The sequence below is a fragment of the Gorilla gorilla genome, chromosome 4, assembly GCF_029281585.2.
Source record: "Gorilla gorilla gorilla isolate KB3781 chromosome 4, NHGRI_mGorGor1-v2.1_pri, whole genome shotgun sequence".
NCBI lineage: Eukaryota > Metazoa > Chordata > Mammalia > Primates > Hominidae > Gorilla > Gorilla gorilla.
Genome location: NC_073228.2, coordinates 27,263,419 through 27,271,573, shown reverse-complemented (window position 1 = coordinate 27,271,573; position 8,155 = coordinate 27,263,419).

Sequence of the window (8,155 nt, the reverse complement as noted above, 5' to 3'; positions counted from 1 at the left end):
CCAAAGTGTTGAAATTACAGGAGTGAGCCACCGTGCCCGGCCCTCACCCTTCCTATGTAAAACCAAAAGCATTCACTCACTGTCCATCCACAGCACAGATTGGAAGCCACTTACGCACCCCGGGGGTTGAATCTAGTGAAGAGAATCTGACGATGCTTGGTGCACTCTGGGGTGAATTCATTTTGACACGTAGCTCTGAAGTTTTAGAAATATCGTTGTTCTTCATATTGGTGTTTTAGATAGAGGAGGCATGTTAGTTTTATTTTTCTTTTTTTTGAGACAGAGTCTCACTGTATCACCCAGGCTGGAGTCCAGTGGTGCAATCTCAGCTCACTGCAGCCTTGACCTCCCTGGCTCAAGCGATCCTCCCACCTCAGCCTCCCAAGTAGCTGGGACTACAGGTGCACACCACCATGCCTGGCTAATTTTTGTATTTTGTAGAGACGGGGTTTTGTCATGTTGCCCAGGCTGGTCTTGAACTCCTAGACTCAAGCAATCCCCCTGCTTTGGCCTCTCAAAGTGCTGGGATTACAGGAGTAAGCCACCACACCCGGCCGAAATGTTCCATGTCTTTATCTGGATGGTGGTTACCTGGGTGTCCATGTAGGTAAAAATGCATTGAGTGGCTGGGTACAGTGGCTCATTCCTGTAATCCCAGCACTTTGGGAGACTGAGGCCACTTGAGTCCAGGAGTTTGAGACCAGCGTGAGCAATATGACTAAACCCCGTCTCTACTAAAAATACAAAAATTAGCTGGGCATTGTGACTTGGGCCTATAATTCCAGATACTCAGGAGGCTGAGGCATGAGAATCACTTGAAGCTGGGAGGCGGAGGTTGCAGTGAGCCAAGATTGCACCACTGAACTCCAGCCTGGATGACAGAGTGAGACCCTGTCTAAAAAAAGAAGCATTGAGCAGCACACTTCAGATTAGAGCAGTTCACACTCATTACTGAATACAAATTGCACCTTAAAGCCAGGTGCAGTGTCTCACGCCTGTAATCTCAACACTTTGGGAAGCCAAGGCGAGCGGATCACCTGAGGTCAGGAGTTCGAGACCAGCCTGGCCAACATGGCAAAACCGTCTCTACTAAAAATGCAAAAATTAGCCAGGCATGGTGGCAGGTGCCTGTACTCCCAGCTACTTGGGAGGCTGAGGCAGGAGAATCCCTTGAACCTGGGAAGTGGAGGTTGCAGTGTGCTGATATCGTGCCACTGCACTCCAATGTGGGTGAGAGAGCGAGACTCGTCTCAAAAAAAAAATTAAATAAGTTGTACCTTAATAAAATAAAGACAATAGAAAGGGAGGAATCTAGGAGAATTGTTATTTTAAGGGCGAACAAAGTTCATAAAACACACACACACACACACACACACACACACACCCTGTGGTGGTTGTGAGGACTGGTGTGGGACAACAGAGGAAGAGAAGGCAGGGAGACTAGAGTTAAAGACTATTGCACGTTGTCCATGTTTTAATCTCTTAGGCAGAAAAGGGCAAAGACGTGCCCTTTTCATTGTCACCAGCTTTACTTTCACCTTTTAAAAGTAAATTGTTGGCTAGGTGCAGTGGCTTATGCCTGTAATCCCAGCATTCTGGGAGGCTGAGGCGGGTGGATCACCTGAGGTCAGGAGTTCAAGACCAGCCTGGCCAACATGGTGAAACCCCATCTCTACTAAAAATACAAAAATCAGCCAGGCCTGGTGGCACACACCTGTCAGCTACTCAGGAGGCTGAGGCACAAGAGAATCACTTGAACCCGGGAGGCAGAGGTTGCAATGAGCTGAGATTGCAACACTGCACTCCAGCCTGGGCAACAGAGTGAGACTTTGTCTCTCAACAACAACAAAAAGTAAATTGGATCGGAGTGCAGTGACTCACACCTGTAATCCCAACACTTTGGGAGGCCGAGACTGGGGGATTGCTTGAGGAGTCTCCCTGGCTGAAGTGAAGGTTTCCCTGGCTTTCTCATGAGAGAATGTCTTTTAAGTTTACAAAAGGAAAGGCTGAAATTAAATTCCCTGGTATCTTTCCATTGGCTGAATTTCCCTGTAGCTGCCTCTTGCTGAAGCCTGGGGTCTCCCTGGCAGCTGGGCCCGGAGGAGGCAGGAAGTAAATAGCTGTTCCCTGAATGGGCTCTTCAGAGAAACGGGACTGCCTCACTGTATTCACTGCGAGAAACACAGGACCTCAAAGCTCTGGGGCCCAACTGGGAACTACACAAGTGGTTTCTTTTCCAGAAAGCCCACTCATAAGACGAAGAGGCGTCCAATTTCCCAGGAACATATGGCACAGTGAGAGGCATGTCTTCATCACCCAGAAGCTCAGGACAATGTCATCACCCACAGAGGCATCGATGGGAGAGCTGAGCTCAGGAACCCACGAGAGGCTCAGGGTGCTGCCATGAGCTCAGATCCTAGACTTGAGTGGGCTGAAAGGTCACAAGGCTAAGATTTAGGGCTAACACAGAGGAGACAAGCCAACGCTGAGTCACTTTGAAGCTTGAAATCAGGGTTTTTAACCCCCACACTATTGACATCTTAGACCAGAAAATTATTTATTGTGGGGGCTGTTCTGTGCATTATGGGGTGTTTAGCAGCATCCCTGGTCACTATCCACTAGATGACAGTAGCATCCCCCTCCCCGAGAAGTGACAACCAAAAATGTCTCCAGGCCAGGCGCGGTGGCTCACGCCTGTAATCCCAGCACTTTGGGAGGCTAAGGTGGGCAGATCATCTGAGGCCAGGAGTTCAAGACCAGCCTGGCCAACATGGAGAAACCCCATCTCTACTAAAAATACAAAAATTAGCCAGACGTGGTAGCAGGCGCCTGTAATCCCAGCTACTCAGAAGGCTGAGGCAGGAGAATCGCTTGAACCCATGAGGAGGAGGTTGCAGTGAGCTGAGACCATGCCATTGTACTCCAGCATGGGCAACAAGAGTGAAACTCCATCTCAAAAAAAAAAAAAAAGTCTCCAGATTTTTGTCAAATGTCATCTTGGGGGGCAATATCTTCCTCTACTGAGAACCACTGCTTTAGATAAAAGCAAAATCTTAGGCTGGGCGCTATGGCTCACGCCTGTAATCCTAGTACTTTGGGAGGCTGAAGCGGGTGGATCATTTGAGGTCAGGAGTTCGAGACCAGCCAGACCAACATGGTGAAACCCCGACTCTACTAAAAATACAAAATTAGCTGGGTGTGGTGGCACGTGCCTGTAATCCCAGCAACTTGGGAGGCTGAGGCAGGAGAATCACTTGAACCTGGGAGGTGGAGGTTGCAGTGAGCTGAGATCGCGCCATTGCACCCAGCTTGGGCATCAAAAGTGAAACTCCATCTCAAAACAAAGCAAAATCTTAGACTTTTGGGGCTATTGCCTGAAATCTTGGACAAAGGCCTAACTGACCCAATTAAAATACTGAGTTAAAATCTGAGCCCCACTGTTAGGCTGAAGCAAACCAAGGAGGCAATGAATTACGTGTTGCCTAACTTGCTTCTCCCTTGCAGTTTCAATTGCGTTAGGCAGCCAGCTTCCCTTCCTCTCCACTGTTTGAATTGTTGCTGTGCCGGGCAAAAACTGCAGCTGGTCGTCCTCAGAGCTGGCCTCATTTCAGTAATAGCCGGGAGGACTGGCATGGGGCTTTCCAAGCTTAATTAGCTCATGTTTGTAGAGTTCCTTAGGAAGCTCAGGCCAGCATGCTATGGGAAGTCCAAGTTACTAGGATTCTCGCCACACTTAAAAAAAGAACATTCCCACATAAAAAGGCTGGTAGAGGCAGAAAAGAGTGCCTCGGAGCGTGTGTGTGAATAGCAAAGGGTCCTTCTGAACCACATTTGAGACCGTAAAGAAAGAGAGTAATGCATTCCAACTTTCAGGCCCTCCTCCTATTCTCTAGAGCAGGAAATTATTTAAAGTATTTCCTGAACAGCTGAAGTATGTTAGAAACCTGCTAGCATCCTCCACAGAATCTCCAGGAAATGGACACCAAAGAATTTCTTTGCAACAACAAACTATTTGAGCTCTACTGGCCATTTCTACCTGAACAGGTTGGATACTCTCAGCCTGGGACCTGGAGAATACAATCTTCTTAGATCATTTTTATGTCAAACTTAGCATCCTACAGCAAGAACACACGCTGGAAGAGAATTCCTCTTGTGTATGCACATATATATGAAGAATTCTCTTCTAGCATATATATATATATATAGAGAGAGAGAGAGAGAGAGAGTATATATACACATATATTAGTATACATCAAGAGAGACGGAGACAGAAAGAATGAAGAACTTTCTTTGTTAGGTAATTTAGCAATGTCAGTAATAGCTTGCTAGTTAGTTATTCCCGCTCAGTCTTCGGGTGGGGCAAGAATGAGGTCAGCCTCTTCTGTTTTAGGCAGAATTCTAGAACATGCAACAAAAGGAAACTGCTTGGCCCCATCCCACCTCTAGAGATGTGTTCTCTCCAAGGCCTGCCTATAAATCTCCCAGGGTGGGGTTCCAGAAGCATGGTGCCCCGGCAAGCCAAGTTTGAACCTCCCAAGCAAATCAGCATTGGAATGTTGGTGGTGTCACAGGATCAAGAGCCATCTGGGAGCCAGCTGTGACTTGGGCTGATTCCCATGGTTTCCTATGAGAAGGGCAAGTATGATCACTACAGCAGAAATACCAAAGAAAAATGGCAATTGTTACCTCTGGAGCAAAGAACAAGGCCTAGAGCAGAGCCAGTTCCTAAAGAGAATGACAGATCTGATTATGCTGGTGAAGGCCAGGCAAGTTCTGTGCTTCCTAACCAGTTAGAAGCCTTTCCTCCGGCGGCGGCAGAGCTCGGATCGGCGGCAGAGCTCGGATCCAGAGTTTGGGAAGTGTGGGACTTGCCTCTCTGAGACCTGGCTGTCAGCAGGAGGATGAGGAGCCAAACACGTCCCATTGTTACCACCCACCCTCTGGGGCTTGCAGGGAAACTGAACTCCTGGCCAAACGAGAAATATAAACCCTTGCCATCTTCTCTTTCCGAGGACAAAGGCACCACAGATTTTTAGTGTGTTTCATCATGCTTTTGGAATGAATGTCAACCAAATGCCATCTTTTAGGGACAGCAGCAAAAACGCCTGTTCAACTGGAGTTCTTTAGTCAAATGGCAGTTACATTCACTGATCTGAGGTCTTAAACTACTTAGGCTCAGGGAATGACATTAAAAAAAAAAAATAGCAGCTGGATGCGGTGGCTCATGCCTGTAATCCCAGCACTTTGGGAGGCTGCAGTGGGTGGATCACAAGGTCAGGAGTTTGAGACCAGCCTGGCCATATTGTGAAACCCCATCTCTAAAAATACAAAAATTAGCTGGACGCGGTGGTGCATGCCTGTAATCCCAGCTACTCAGGAGGCTGAGGCAGGAGAATAACTTGAACCTGGGAGGTGGAGTTTCCAATTAGCCAAGATTGCGCCATTGCCCTCCAGCCTGGGCAACAAGAGCAAGACTCCGTCAAAAAAAAAAAAAAAAAAAGAAAAGAAAAGAAAAAAGAAAAAAGCATATTTACAAATGTGTAGAAAATAGGCTAGGCGCATTGGCTCACATCTGTAATCCCAGCACTTTGGGAGGCCGAGGTAGGTGGATCACCTGAGGTCAGGAGTTCAAGACCACCCTGGCCAATATGGTGAAACTCCATCTTTACTAAAAACACAAAAATTAGCTGGGCATGGTGGCAGGCACCTGTAATCCTAGCTACTCGGGAGGCTGAGGTGGGAGAATTGCTTGAACCTGGGAGACGGAGGTTGCAGTGAGCCAAGATTTCGCCACTGCACTCCAGCCTGGGCGACAGAGTGAGACTTTGTCTCAAAAGAAACAAAAAAAGAAAAACAAAACAAAAAAAAAGAAAAGAAATGGAAAGGAACTCCACCTGAAACTCGTAATATTTTGGAGGTAGCTCTGCCTCTGAGGGCCTAATTTTCCCCAGGCTGTGATCCCCTTTCTTTGAAAAGCACCCACATGTATTTAACAGTAAACTGTGCATGCAGTTTCAGAGGTTCAGGAGCCCCATAACCTATCTTGGATCTCAGGTTACACAGGTTAAGAATTCTTATTCAGGCCAAAATATAAAATCCAATGGTAGAATTTCAGGTTATTATTTTAATTGTTTTAGGTTATTTTAATCTTTGTGGTATTCTGTTTTTCAAATTTTCTAAAATAAGTATTATTTCTGTAACTACCGAAAATACCTTTTAAAGAATTACCAGAAAGAAAAGAAAGAGAAAAGGAAGAAAAAAAGAGAAAGGAAGGAAGGAAGGAAGGAGAGAGGAAGGGAGGGAGGGAGGGAGGAGAGAGAGAGAGGGAGAGAAAAAAGAAAGAGAGTGAGAGAGAGAAAGAAGGAAGGGAAGGAAGGAAGAAAGAAAAAAAGAAAGAAAGAAAGAGAAAGAAAGAAAGGAAGGAAAATGAATTAGCTTTGTGTTCCCTAAGTTAATCTTTGCTGAGTGGTTGAGACGTTGGTTGAAAGAATGGGCAAGAACAGAGTAGGGTGACAGTCATTGGTCACTTACAACTTTAGTCTAAGCCAAAGGGTTGAAAAAGACCATCTTGGCTGGGCGTGGTGACTCATGCCTGTAATTCCAGCACTTTGGGAGGCCCAGGTGGGTGGATCACTTGAGGTCAGGAGTTTGAGACCAGCCTGACCAACATAGAGAAACCTGGTCTCTACTAAAAATACAAAATTAGCCTGGTGTGGTGGCACATGCCTGAAATCCTGGCTACTCGGGAGGCTGAGGCAGGAGAATCTCCTGAACCTGGGAGGCGGAGGTTGCAATGAGCCAAGATCATGCCATTGCACCCCAGCCTGGGCAACAAGAGCGGAACTCTGTCTCAAAAAAAAAAAGAAAAAGAAAGAAAAAGACCACCTCATTTATACACAGTTTTCTACATTTCTCCTATATTTCAATAGTTTTGCTTTTAAAATATGTATTTTTTGCAGCCACAATCAGGAGATGCCTTCTGGGTATCATACCTTGACCATTAATTTTAATTTTGAATTGATTTAAAGTTTTCTTATTCATCCAATCTTTCCTCATATTCCCTTGTTTTTATGGATAAGCTTCCAATATTTCTGCCTAAACTTGTTCAAGTTCTAAACATGAGTTTCTTCATAGTTTAGAACTTGAAGTAGTAGACTTCTTCATAGTAGAAAATATGGCTTTGTGGTGGCTGTCTCAACAGTCAAGTGTTTGCTCATTCAAGAAACTTCATTAACACCAGTATTAGGGGCCTATCAGGTATTGATACTGACAAGCTTCCATCACCAAGTTGGACTTGGGTGGTTCAGTCCTGTTCTCATGGCCAATGAGAAGTTAGGTGAGGAGGTGCTCCAATTATTCTGTCCGATAGAATTAAGAGAAAGGGAACCAGTGGGCACAGGAAGACAGCTGGACCTCTCACTGAGATACTGCAAAGGCTAACAGCCAGTCTAGGAACTTAGTCACAGTAGGCCCTCCTTGAGCTAGTTCCACTGTTCAGAGAGCTATTCCAAGCCCATAAAAGACCTAAAGGCTGACAAAACATCTGACTTTTCAGTAGAATCCTATCATTAAGTATGTAAACAATCCAGTATGGTCATCTTATGTTGATGTGTATCTGATTGATAAGGGGAAAAAAAGAGAAGAGCAATAATAAACTTAGCCTAGAAGGTAAAATATATCAAAACAAGTGTCTATGTAAGAACAAACAGAAATCTTTGGTGTTAAAAGGTTGGAGGCAGCCAGGTGCAGTGGCTCATTCCTGCAAATCCCAGCACTTTGGGAAGCTGAGGCAGGAGGATAGCTTGAGGCCAGGAATTTGAGACCAGCCTGGATAACACAACGAAACTTTGTTTCTTCAGTTATTACAGCTATTCCCAACAACGAAAAGTTTGGAATAGCCATAATACTTATCTGGGATATTTCTATTATGTAGGAATTAGTATCTATACTTTTCTTATGCCAGCACTGAGCTGCCCCACCAAAAGGTCTTTCACTGACATAATAAAGAGGCAGGATTTGAATTCAGACAGATCTGGCTCTTAAATACTAGTCCACTTCACTGCACCATGCTACCTCCCACAACTAGGATGGGAAAAGACATTTACGATTGTGAAAGGCCTGGAATGCACGAACTGATCAGTTTAAGAGGGTTCGA